Here is a 14,037-nt window from a genome sequence, read left to right on the forward strand (position 1 = left end):
ACATAGAATCCAAGGATTTTATTACAGGTTGACTGTCTGAGTATATATTAATGCCAACATTTGTTAGAACATTACTTCTCAACCAATTCGCCACTGGGGTATACTCGCGGGGGACAGGGTTCGCCACAGAAAATTTATATTCGCAAGACCCGAGTAGATAGAAGATGTGGATTTCGTTTTTTTCTTTATTGAGGAGTTCAACAGAGTTCGCTTACAATCAAATTTTGGTAGTAATAGACGCTAGGTTGGCGGTGGCTGCGTCGCGGACGTGACCTGGGACAGCACTGCGTCCAACGGCGGTGTCCTCGCCTAGCAGAGGTGTCAGCTGGCTGAGTTGCGGCGAGTGATCTGAGATCGATTCTGCTTCTGGCTCAGTGTGCTGGTGGTTTGTGAGGATCTCAGTCCGTCGTCTGTGTCGGGTCAACGGGTCGTCTCGTCTAAACGTGGTTGCCTTGTATGTCCGCGTAGAGTGTGCGAAGGTGCGTCCGGGGAACTAGCTGGGCGAAAGTAAATCTAGGTTGCCTACTGGAGTGGATCCACGTAGGGTATACGACGAGTCAGTGTACGAATGAACAAAATAATTGTAGGGTGCAGGGCGATTCGGTGTACGAAGGGAAAATGTAGGGTGCCCGGCAAGTCGGTGTATGAATGACAAATGAAGCGTATCCACGTAGGGTGCACGACGAGTCGGTGTACGAAATGAAAATATTATGAAGCCTACCGGAGCGTATCCATGTATGGTGAACGACGAGTCGGGGTTGCTAATGAAAATACTATGATGTCTACCGGAGCGTATCCATGTAGGGTGCACGGCGAGTCGGTGTTGCTAGTGAAAATACTATGATGCCTACCGGAGCGTATCCATGTAGGGTGCACGACGAGTCGGTGTATAAATGTACTTTCCTACTGAAGCGTATCCACGTAGGGTGCACGGCGTGTCACTCTACTCACCTCTACTAGAACTTGGCTATGTTACTTGTTAACTCTATAGACTCACTTACCGATGTTACGCGGTTTAATTTTCTCCACTGACTGTCCCCCCTCCATAGCTTCGCAATCCTTTTATACCCGGCAACTCCCTTGCTGTTTACAATTGTCCCCTGTATAGTTTTGTTGGGTGTTTTGATGCAACGTTGTAAACAACTTCGACTCGCTAGCATAGTTGTTGGTGTCATCCAATGGTATGTTATTTTGATCCTCGCTTGCACTGATAAACAACTTTGGGTCGATGTGATGTTTGTTGCTATGTTGTTTTGATGTTCACTTGCACTGAAAAGAATAACTCGGCTTACTGTGTGCATTGTTGTTACAAACAAACGGCATGTTTTGGTACTCTTCAAATGTTGCAAACAACTACGAGGAGTTCAGGAAAACATACGAGGGTCTTATTCGAAGTTCAAGTTCATTAGATATATTAAAACATTCAATAAAACAACAATTAAAAAAATCAAATAACTAAATCAAGATTTCATGTAAGAAAAAATAATAAAAAGAAATATATGTGTGACCAGAAACGAGGCACGACTTCTGGTCCTCACAATGCACAATTTTCGGTTTAGTCCCCACTTTTTTCCTATTGCCTTTTTGCACGAGTACAAAGCTGCCGTGGCTTTTCTCGCCCTTTCTTCAATATTAAGCTTAAAGTTCAGCTTCCTGTCCAAAATAACGTCAAGGTATTTTGCACACTCAATTTCATTACCATCTAAGGATATGAGCTTCACCGTGGGAGTTTTGGGATCTTTGCAGTACATGACTATTTCTGTCTTTACAGAATTTACCCCAAGACCATTCTCTTTCGCCCATTTCTCAGTCATCCGGAGTGCTCTCTGTATAATATATCTGATTGTGGATGGGAATTTTCCCCTGACTGCTAGAGCCACATCATCTGCGTATGCCACCATTTTTATTCTTTCTTTTTGAAGGAAAACCAGAAGGTGGTTTATTTCATTTCATTTCATTTATTGAATGGTATTTCCAGTACAACAAGATTACATCTTATAAATTATAGTACTGGAGTAACATGGTTAGATTATTAGAGTATTGTTATTAATATGTATTAAATTAAATTTAATTAAAATAACATATAAGTATACATAACAATATTCTAAATTGTATTAGTGTGAAAAAAAAGAAAAATTTAGCGTCCCCAATATTAAAATATTTCACATGATTGAATAATATTCCAGAATATTCCTCTTGAACCGTTGTGTATTAGTTATTAGCTGCAGCTCATTAGGGAGTTGATTCCAGAGACGGATCGTACTAATAAAAAAATGTCTTTCTGATGAGTGACGACGGTGTGCGATTTGTATAATGTTTTTTCCTCTTGATGATCGGGCGAACATCAGGTTGGCATATAGATATGAAGGTTTACTGGTGTGAATTATTTTATGTAACAATACTAATGATTTGCAAATTAAGTATCTTTCCAATGGCAACTTCAGTATCAGTAATGAGTATTGTGAGACTCTGTCAAATCGTCTCAAACCAAAAGCATATCGTACTGCATTGTTAAAAGTAGTTTGAAGTTTTCTTTTGTCAGTTGTATTTATATCAGCGAATACTTCAGAAGCATACAGTAAGGTTGGTAATATGTAGCTTTTTACTAACTGTATTCTAATATTCAGTGGTGTGAAGTGTTGGGTAGTCCACAGATTTCTAAGCATTGAATATACTTTTCCACAGGTTGAAGAAATATGGTCAGACCAGGTAAGATTCTTATTAAAAATTACCCCAAGATTCTTTGCTTTATCCACAATTTCAATTTGTGTGGATCCTAAGTAAATGTTGACGTTATCTCCTATGTCAACATTTCTGTTTCGGATTAGAATTGCCTTCGACTTATTAGGGTTAAGTATTAAACAGTTCTTTGAGGCCCAATTCAGTATTCGTTGCAGGTCTGCGTTAAGATTCGATACGCAAGTCGCAATGGAATTCAGTTTGCATGAGGAGTAAAGCTGTACGTCATCAGCGTACATTTGAATATGATTATGCTTAATTTGGTCAGGTAGATCATTCGAGTATATTGAGTAGAGGAGGGGTCCAAGGATTGATCCTTGCGGTACCCCCCTTGGCAGTGGAAGGAGTAAAGAGTTGTTAGTTCCATCCGTTGTGTATTGCGATCGTTGTGACAGATATGATATCAGTAAACGTGTTGCCGTTTCAGTGAGGCCAACATTTCGTCTCAGTTTTTCAGTAAGTATTGTGTGACAAACACTATCAAATGCCTTGGAGTGATCAAGCAAAATTAGGAAACCAATTTCATTGTTGTCAAGCCCAGCTCGAATTGTCTCTACCACATCAGTGAGTGCAGTAATGCAGCTGTGATTTGGTCTAAAACCAGATTGTCGCGAAGTTAGTAAATTATTTGCAGTAACATAGCTCTGAAGCTGGTTGTGAATAATCCTCTCGAAGACTTTAGATAGGTAGGGCAGTATATTTATATATTTCACGTATTGCTTTGTATAAACACAGAAAGTTTTTACAAATATTGAAAAAGCTGAGCTTTGGATAAGTCACTTTTAATTCTTTTCCGACACAGGGTGTATATATTTGCAATTTGTTCACTTAAAACCTTAAAAGAATCTTTTTTAACACAAAATAAAATTAGTTTTATGGGAGCACGGAGAAAACACGTCCACTCACTACAAGTGTGTCAACACTTTTTGTTCATATCTGTGGTATATGTTAAATGGTGCATGTTAAATAGTGGTAATGTACCATTACCTGTTAATAACATACCTTAACATACGATATAACATAAACATATAATATTCTTTAACCCTTGGCTTTCCTCTAGAGCGTACAGCTTTCAGTGAGATGTTGAAGGCCTTAGTAATCCGCTCCACTGCGTGTTCGATATCTTGAATAGCGCTCATATTTGTCTCTGGTATTTCCGGTATCATCATATTGCAATCAGTTTTCCTAACATTTGGCGGTAGTATGGTCCTGGTGGTACGAACATCAACTTTGGGGCTGATGTAGCGATGATCTGAGAAGCTATGTTTACTTAAAACCTGCCACTCAGATATCATTTCATTCAGTTCTTGCGAGGCGAAGTGACGAAGGTTGGGGCATCTCCCAAACTACCAAATTAGCACTCAAAACCACCAACTTAGCACGCAAAATAAACTCTAGGAGTGACTCTCCTCTTGTATTAATATCACCACTTCCCCATCACATGGAGGCATCTCCTTATCATGTCCCATGTAGACCGATGATACCCAATATTTGCTTTGGCTATTTTTAAACTGGCAACGACAGTGTAAGCATTTCACATTGAAAGAAGCAAAAACAAGTGAATCTCATTTTTAGCAATTATTATACCAGTATACTCGATTGACATCTTTACCAGTTTCTATAAACATATGGTTCTTGAATAATAACTATATCTATCTCCACTTTCACCAGGAGAACTTTTAAGGCTGCAAAAGCAGCCTTACAATGGTGAAGATTTATCTGGAGGATCCGTAGAAACATCGAGATTTTCAACAACCGTCAAATCAGCCGTTTCAATCGAGTCATCAAGAATGTCATCTTCACAGATCTCGGTGACTCTCGCAATAACCATCGGTTCAAATTTGGTGAGTTTTGAGGCATACGGTGTCCATCCATGTCTGCATCTTTGGTATCTTCCTCGACTTCGCAAGAAGATCAGCTTATTTCTGGTTCAGACATTTCTGAATCCTTTAGCTGATATGTCTTTCTTCTCGACTCAGTCTAGAGCAGCTCCTTCCCAAACAAAGTGAAATGAATGGTACTAGCTAGATATATTTGTACGGGTACGTGATTTTCCCGATCATGTAATGGTCTAAAATTCAGTTAAATGTTTGAACAAAATACATGTGTTTGGCGTCAATTACATGCCCTTGATAAGAATTATATGGCTGCGGCAAACATGTTTTCTGCGTGTATTTACATTATCTGGATTCTTTTTTGTTAATGGATAGGTGTTAGTTCCGCCACTGTTCTCCACTAGTGGGGTTGCCGGTTGGTTTTATCTATAGCTTCCTTGTTTTTATTTATAAAATTGTAGTGCGACTGTTCATAAATGTATCAGTAGACACTCGTGCAAGTGATGAATTCAATAATTTACGCACGTAAACTATTTTTGTTAGTACCACGCGGGCCGGAAATCGAACCCGACACCTTCGTCCTGCAAGATTAACGCACTTCCACTGTGCTACCGTAATATTTGTATACAGTTGATGACTAAATTCCACTATAAAAAAAAACCTTTTCGGGAGGTTCTCTGCAAGAAGAGGATGTTTATGAATGTGGAACTCCATTCCTTCAATTTGTATAACATGTTGTTCTCTTGTTAAAGCTACTTTTGTTGTTTAGTGGACATATCGTTTTTAGCTAAAATTAAAATAGTAATATGAAAATGGAAAAACATTAAATACGATGAAATATTTACAAGTAATTAATATTGTTATTCTAGTTTCAGTATGTAGAAAGATTGTCTTCAACTAAAACATTGACAATATTTGATTAAATCTAATCTAACCATAAAAAATTAAATAATTTTTCAATTCATGGTTCTGATTAATATTTTGATTTTTGTGATTGCAGCAATTTCAATTTTGTTATTGATTATAGCAAAAAAGTTTGCTAAAATAGCAGTTTTTGTTTGCTGAAAAAGGAAAAGCAGTAGCATGCACACATACAAAAATTTCTGATTCAATTACTAAATTAATTGATCCAATTAAGTTTTTAACTGAAATGTCTTCAATAACAGATATGGCAGCATCAATTAAAAAATTACTTGAAAGTCAATAAAAAATTAATTGATCCAATTAATAAATAATTGATACTATTAATTTTTTTTATAGAATATTTTTTAAAACTCAATTAAAATTTTAATTGGAAAAAATTTCGTGATTTTTTTTTTGTGTAGTTGTTTCAGCAAACATCCGTTAGTTGAAATAGGAAACATTTTTTTACTGTTAAAATAGCAAACAAATACTGCTGAATTGGCAAACGTGGTTTTCAACAAACATCGCTGTTGAAATAGCAAATTGCTTTAGTTACAATAGCTATAACAACTACAAATGTTTGTTGTCCCAGCAACAAACTCTATTTCACTAAAGCTAATTTAATTTTATTTTAGTTCATGGAATTATTAAGTTTCCTTTACTCTAAAAATGTTTTGCGTACGTTTATTATATGTTATCAAAAAAAAAAAAAAAATCTTGAATTTGTCGAAAAATGTTTACTTATTTTTGTGGAGTCGGCGTGATACTGTTTAGCTACGTTTGTAATACTATTTAGTTAAAATTTTCTAGAAATAATCCATCCATAATCTTTTCGTCTGTTGGTTAAGCTACACTTGTAGATTAGTCAATGCATGGTTTTAAGCTGAAATCAAAAACAACAACTGCACTCAAATCGATGATTTGAAATTGGCAAAGGAAAAGAGAAACATTTGTACAAAGATTTATTTCGGCAAAAGCCGACTATCATAAAGCTTTTCGGAAGGTGGAAGTGTGGTTCACTTTGGGTTTGGTGAACTACAAGAATTTTTTCTGATAATTGGTTGATAGTTTTGCTGCAAGTAGAGGATGCTGATGAAATTCCGAAACATGCGTCCATCCAACCATCTTGCAGTCTATAGGGCTTTGCCCAAATAAATTTGACAGACATTCTTTTCCTCTGTTGGTTATGATATACTTGTAGTTTAGCCAATGCATGGTTTTACGCTAAAATAAAAAAAAAAAAAAAACAATAATGATTGAAGAATAAACCAACAATAAAAAAAAAACGAAATCTAAATTTTCTAAAATTAAAATAACATTTTCTTCATTATTTTTTCAGTGACATGACAAACGACAAACTATTTATTGAATAAATAACTAAAGAAAGTCTATAGTTGGAAGCCGCCAACTACACAGAAAAAATATCACCAAAATATTTCCAATTAAAAAGTTGATTGAAGTTGAAAAAATTTTCAAATAATTGATATTGTTACGTTTTTATATTGAGGCGTATTTAATTACCCGATAATTAAAACACAGTTCTTTTCAAATAACGACAATCTACAATTTATTTGTTTAACTGATTGGTTTCACTTATTTGCTGTACGATGTGTACTGTATAAACTTTAGCTTGCGACTGACTTGACTGCTCTCTCCGCTAGGGGTTTATGTACCGATAATTATAACAGTAAAACAAAAGGCGTTACTTTTACAATGAACGATTGGAAAACTAAGAACACAAAAGATGTTTAGGAAAGTACTAGAAACTAAAGAAATTACTCTAACAAGTTATGGCGTAATTTTATCGTTACAATTTGAAATTTAAATTAACGGAAACTAATTTCAATAAACTTAAATCTAGAAATATCAAATTCGTAACATTGCCTCCCGCTTAAGCCTGTTCGTCCCGAATAGGCACAGAACCCGTTCCGTAAGAAGCCAAACGTTCCAGGTGCACAACTTTCATCTTTGACCTTGGGCTGTCGTCCTTTTGAATGCGGTATACAACATCATTGATCTTCTTGATGACTTTATATGGACCTTCCCACTGCGTTTGTAGTTTAGGACATAATCCTTTCTTTCGTTGCGGGTTGAATAGCAGAACCAGTTGTCCTTCTTTAAAGCCCTCAGCGTTCGCTGCACGATCATATCTCGCCTTCATCCTGTTGCTGACCATTTTTATTTTGTTTCGCACTAATTCGTGAACTTTACCAAATGTGTTTGGTATGTCGTTACTGGTTTCTTCCATGGCGAGCTCATTGGGTGTAGCGCCGAATATCAAATCTCCGGGCAACTTCAATTCCGTTCCGAATAGGACCTTGGCCGGTGTTCGTGACGTAGAATCATGTATGGCTGATGTATACGACAGCAAAAACTTTGGTATATGATCATCCCAGTCTCGTTGGCCGTTATCTACCACCTTTCGAAGATGTTCTTCCAGGGTGCGATTAAACCTTTCTACCATGCCATCAGACTGTGGATGCAATGGCGTAGTCCTTGTTTTCTTGATACCAAGGGAGTCACACATCTCTGAATATGGCCGATTCAAAATTTCTTCCTTGGTCTGAGTGTATCTCGGTCGGCACACCGTAGCGACATATCCAGTTCTGGTCGACTACATCTACAATCGTCTTCGCCTCTTGGTTAGGAATGGCATAAACTTCTGGCCACTTGCTGAAGTAGTCCATGACAACAAGGACATATCGATTTCCAGAATCACTTACTAGGAAAGGCCCTGCAACGTCCATTGCTATTCTTTCAAAAGGCGCTCCTGGCCTATACTCTTGCATAAGACCTCTACTTTTTCGTCTTGGCCCTTTCGCCTTTATGCACTTCTCACAATTTGCCACCCATTCAGCAATTGATTTCTGGCATCCAATCCAGTAGAATCGTTGCTTCACTTTCTCGGCTGTTTTGGTTATTCCCAAGTGACCTCCACTACGTCAATTGTGGAATTCCGTCAAAACATCACTTATTTTAGAATCCGGTACGATTATTAAATTTCGGCTGCTCTTTCCATCTTCGCTTTCCCATTTACGTTGAAGGATTCCATTGACCAGACATAGACTGTCCCATTGAGCCCAATATGATTTCATAAGTGGACTTTCGGCTGCGACGTCTTTCTTGCTGAGTCTCTTATTTTCTTCTTTTGCCGAAATAATTTTTCTCAGAATGGGATATTTACGTTGCTCTATTGACCAGTCTGTACCAGATTCGATATGTAACTGCCTGACATTTACAACTGTCTCCTTTGGTTCCACTTTCAAGAAGTGTGTGCTTTCTAGATTGCAATGCTTTCGTGTCAAGGCCTGGTCAATAACTTGTTTGCCACCTTTTCTATTATTCGCAAAATATAAATTTGAGTCGCTTGGTTTTGTGGTCGCCTTCTTATGATTATTGTTTAACGGAGATGGCGAGATTGACCCCGACGTTTTACGCCACGCTTTACATTCCCGGGAAAGACGTCCAGCCTTATCACAGTTATAGCATTTTATTCTAGATTTATTTGCCTCTGCTTCATTTCTCGCATTATCTGCCTTAGAGCCTCTTTTACCAATTCAATGACTGATTTCGATTCTTCACACTCGGTCTCTACTCTGCGTACTTTGTGAATTTGAGGCCGTGCAAGCAATCTCGTAGTTTCTTGTGCAAGTGCAAATGTTACTGTTTCTGCGAATGTAGCCTTTTGTGACGCATATGTTGCACATTTTATATCAGGGTCTCTAATTCCATTCACAAAGGTCTCGATCTTGATGCGGTCAACAAGTGGATGACTTTCTCCTGGATATGTCAAAAGCACCAACCGCTCAACCTCTGTTGCAAAGTCTTGTAGAGTCTAATTTGACTTCTGGACTCTTCCTCTTAATTCCATTCTGAAGATGTCTTGCTTATGTTCTCCGCCGTACTTACGTTGAAGTGCCGCTATTACTTCATTATAATTATTTCTAGAGGCAGCGGGAATGCTTTGTATCACATCAGCGGCATTGCCCTTTAATGCCAATAGAAGTTCAATTGCTTTGTCATTGTCGTTCCACAAATTTCTACAAGCAACCATTTCGAATTGGAATTTGAAAACATCAAATGAAGTTGAGCCATCGAAAACAGGAGGTTTGGTTTTCGAGCCCTCGATAACGCGCACTGGTCCACCTTTAATTTCCAGCTCTGACATTTTTCTTTCAATGTGTAGAAACTTCTCATCATGAACCATAATATTCTCATCCACAGAAATAATCTTCTTATCCAGCTCCCCAATTTGGCTTTCGATATGGTCCACACGTTTTTTCATGCCTTCAGCAATTTGTTGAATATTCTCATGAAGAATTCTAGAATTTTCGTCAATTTTTTTGAATTTTCGTCGAATTTTTCTTCCAATTTTCTAGAATTAGCTTCCATCATTTTTCTAGAATTCTCTTGCATTTTTAGAGAATTTTCTTCCATCATTTTTCTAGAATTCTCTTGCATTTTTAGAGAATTTTCTTCCATCATTTTTCTAGAATTCTCTTGCATTTTTAGAGAATTTTCTTCCATCATCTTTCTAGAATTCTCTTGCATTTTTAGAGAATTTTCTTCCATCATTTTGCTCAAAATATTGACCATCGATGTGTAATCAACAACATTAGAAGCTACAGATGGAGTTTCCAAGGCGCTGGCTACTACTGATTCGTCAAGATCTTCCTTATAATCGAACTCATGTGTTTCGATATCAATACTGCGCCGCTCGAACTCTTCCAGTAGTCGCTTTTGTAATTGAGCCTTGTTTCCTGTAGTCGGCTGCTCCATTTTGCTCAATTCCACTCGAAGCTGATTAAACTTCATTGTAGATTTTTTTCCGTTATTTCACTTCCGACACCAATTCTTACGTTTTTATATTGAGGCGTATTTAATTACCCGATAATTAAAACACAGTTCTTTTCAAATAACGACAATCTACAATTTATTTGTTTAACTGATTGGTTTCACTTATTTGCTCTACGATGTGTACTGTATAAACTTTAGCTTGCGAATGACTTGACTGCTCTCTCCGCTAGGGGTTTATATACCGAGATATGACGATTTCGAATGTTCTCGCTAATTGGCCTACAACCTTCGAGATTAAGCTACTACCTTGTAGATGTCGCACGGGCGACATTGCACATATTTATCGACTTATGTTCATTGTCTCGGCTATCTAGAACTTTCTATGGGGCGTTATTGTACAGGTGATATGGCACACATACTTTTAGGCTTATTCTTATCTTGGCTAGTGCAGGCATAAGGGATTATGGTCATATTACCGATAATTATAACAGTAAAACAAAAGGCGTTACTTTTACAATGAACGATTAGAAAACTAAGAACACAAAAGATGTTTAGGAAAGTACTAGAAACTAAAGAAATGACTCTAACAAGTTATGGCGTAATTTTATCGTTACAATTTGAAATTTAAATTAACGGAAACTAATTTCAATAAACTTAAATCTAGAAATATCAAATTCGTAACAATATAATTAACTTTTTAATCAAGATAGAAACATTAAGTTAATTAAATCAACAATTAAAATTTTTAAAATGTTTAATTAAAAAATTAATTGATACAATTAACTTGTAGACTACTCGGAAGACTAAGTCAATAAAAAAAGATTGATTATTGACTTATTTTGTTTTAATTGTTAACATAAAATTTATTTCAAACAATCAATTTTTTAATCAAACTAAAAACATTAACGGCCATTTTCATGTATCTCCGTTAGACTTTAACTCCCAGTCAGCAGAAAGTAAAATCGAAATATCTTCTCTCCGGTTAACTTTAACTGAAACATTTTTAGCAGTTAAGTTCCTAACTAGCATATGAAATATATAGACAAGATGACAGACATGTCCGTAGTACGGTTTAAAAGTTCGTTAGCTAACGTAGCACTAATGGAGCTTCCTGAAAATGGGGGTAAATCAGTTAAGAAAGTAATTGAGAATATTTACGTTTTTAATGAAAAAATTAATTGAGTTTGGCAATCAACATAAATTAAAGTTTTAATTGAATCAATTATTATATAAATAAAATCAACTAATTTTTATTATTTTTTAATGTCTAATTAAAACTGTAATTGATATTATCATTTTCGTGATTGAAGACATTTCAATTAAAAAATTAATCGGATCAATTAATTTCGTGATTGAGTCAAAAAAAAAAAAAAATATGTGTACACACTCCAAATGATCGTCTTTCGTATCAATCCCAAACGTTAACCTTTCGGGAGATTACTTGGAAATCTTTATCAATAAAACTGATGAAGTCAGCTATATAAAACCGATTTTGTTTTATTTAGCTGAGTTGAAAGGCTTCATGATAATATCGCTGTTTTGGAAGAATCGGGTGAAACTTTGCTATTTGTGTTCTAACTTCTCATCAGTACCAACCTAGTCGGTGTTGTCAGATTGATAAAATGACGTTTACTCGATTCACAGTATCAATTTATTGTGATAAATTGGTCGAATAACATGATTTTAAAAGTGTTAAAGTTCATAGTAGAGGTGTGCGCGTGAGAGAAATTTCACTCACACTCACGCACATTCACGAAGTCGAATATTTATTAACGCACGCTCACGCACGATAAGTGACGTAGCCACTCACACTCACGCACATTCACCAAATAAAAAGCAGAAATCACGCACGCTCACGCACGAACTACTTTTACAGACTCACGCACGATTCACAACAATTCACGTGACTCACGACAAATTCACGAGACTCACGACATTTTCCAACCGGGAATGAGCAAGGGTAACAAAATTCATAAATAAAATATAGTTCGACAGCTAAATCAAATTCAGTTAACATACGAGTAGGAATTAAATCTTGATTTTTTTCGTGAGCGCGATTTTGCAGAAATGTTCACGCACATTCACGAACCGATTTTACTCACGCATGACATATTTGTTTAAGTCCCATTCACGAGAGTTGCTTCAGATTTTATTCACGACACTCGTGATTCACGCGTGTCACGACAATTTCGAGTCACGCGCACACCTCTACTTCATAGATTAAAAATGTAAGATTTTACTTTTTTTCTGCGATTGTTTTTAAACAGCTGATGCCATTGTTGCACAGTTTTGGATAAACGAGTTCGTTTAGTCCGTCACGGCTTAGGTATCCAGTTCTAAAAGAAACTAGCCTAATGTTTGATGAAAAATAACATGGCATTTACAATAGTACAGAATATAGATTGAAACCATTCTTCTTTGAAATTTAACGAATAGAAACTCATTTCCACCTCGGCGCATACGTCAACAGTTCCGGTGAATGGGTGATGATTAATAATTTTTATGGTTGTAGTTGGATGGTGTTTATCTGGACAATGTTTACTTTCAACAACTGCACGCCTCTTTTGCAGGAAACGTTTCCGGGCCGGGCAATCATACACTGTTAGAAAAATATGTTTTTCATATGTTCCGATATAAACAAAATGTGCTTCGGGCACAATTTTTAAACACAATATATTTAAGTGCAAACATGTAATGTTCCTAAACTAACACAAAATGTTTGGGACACATATGTTAATATGTTAGAATATATTATGTTTGGGGCATGAATGTTTCATAAAAATAATATGCGTGAATGTAAACATATATAAATTTACAAATTTCGAGTAAACATATATATGTTGTGATACTTTATTCAGAGAGCGACAGAGAGAGAGAGTTAGTATAGAGAAAGAAATAGAGATGGAAACCGGGAGGGTTGAATAAAAAGATATCAACATAACACAGCGAGAGAATGAAATGAGAGCAATTTCTGGGAAACCGCTTGTATGTTGTTTCGGAAAACTGTTTTATAATATGGCCAAAAATTTGGTATGCTTAAGTCTAAATATTATTTAATTTGAATAGTAGATTGAGTATTCGGAATAAAGAGAATAGACATTCGGAACAAAGAAAATAGACATTTGAAAAAAAACAGCATATTTGTATAACAGAAAAAGATGCGAAGAACTCAAAAATTTCGTGGATGTTAAAAATATGTGAGGGAATGAACACAATCTTCTTTGGGGAATTATTCCAAGCATATACTATTTTTGGACTCAAAATGCTTCCAAACATATAATATGCTCACATAAAACAAACATATTAATGTTTCGGCGGTATCCAATAATATATGTGCTTCCTGCAAAATATGTTTGGAACATATGTTAGAGAAGCGATTTTTTTTTGAGGGTGTAATTACCCACCAAGGTATTGCTATTTATTCTTCCTGTCGGGCCATGTGAAAGAACGCCATCAACCCATCGTCGAATCAGCACCTAAAATATAGAATTCGTGGGACAATCGAGAACAAAGGTGCTTTGCAATTTGCAAAATTACATAAAATAGATTTGGCTGCTATTGCTTTTCATTATTAACTGAATACTTTCTGCTTTATTAAGGAACAAACAATCAATCATTTACCTGAAAAAATTAATTTTTCTCTTATTCAAAACGTCTCGTGTTTCATTTTGCTGTGGCTGTTATTGTACGTGAAATAAAATAAGATATATGCGACTACCGAAGACTGTGAAACGTTAGATTTTGCGACACAGGACGAAAATTT

At 36.1% G+C, this 14,037-nt stretch overlaps 1 protein-coding gene across 1 annotated transcript in view; it reads left to right on the forward strand.

Annotated features, from left to right (window-relative positions):
* Myo81F (unconventional myosin 81F) overlaps positions 1 to 14,037 on the forward strand; it is a 189,983-nt gene that overhangs the window by 65,890 nt on the left and 110,056 nt on the right. The gene's annotated exons all lie outside the window — the stretch shown is intronic.

The sequence above is a fragment of the Haematobia irritans genome, chromosome 1, assembly GCF_050003625.1.
Source record: "Haematobia irritans isolate KBUSLIRL chromosome 1, ASM5000362v1, whole genome shotgun sequence".
Classification (NCBI taxonomy): domain Eukaryota; kingdom Metazoa; phylum Arthropoda; class Insecta; order Diptera; family Muscidae; genus Haematobia; species Haematobia irritans.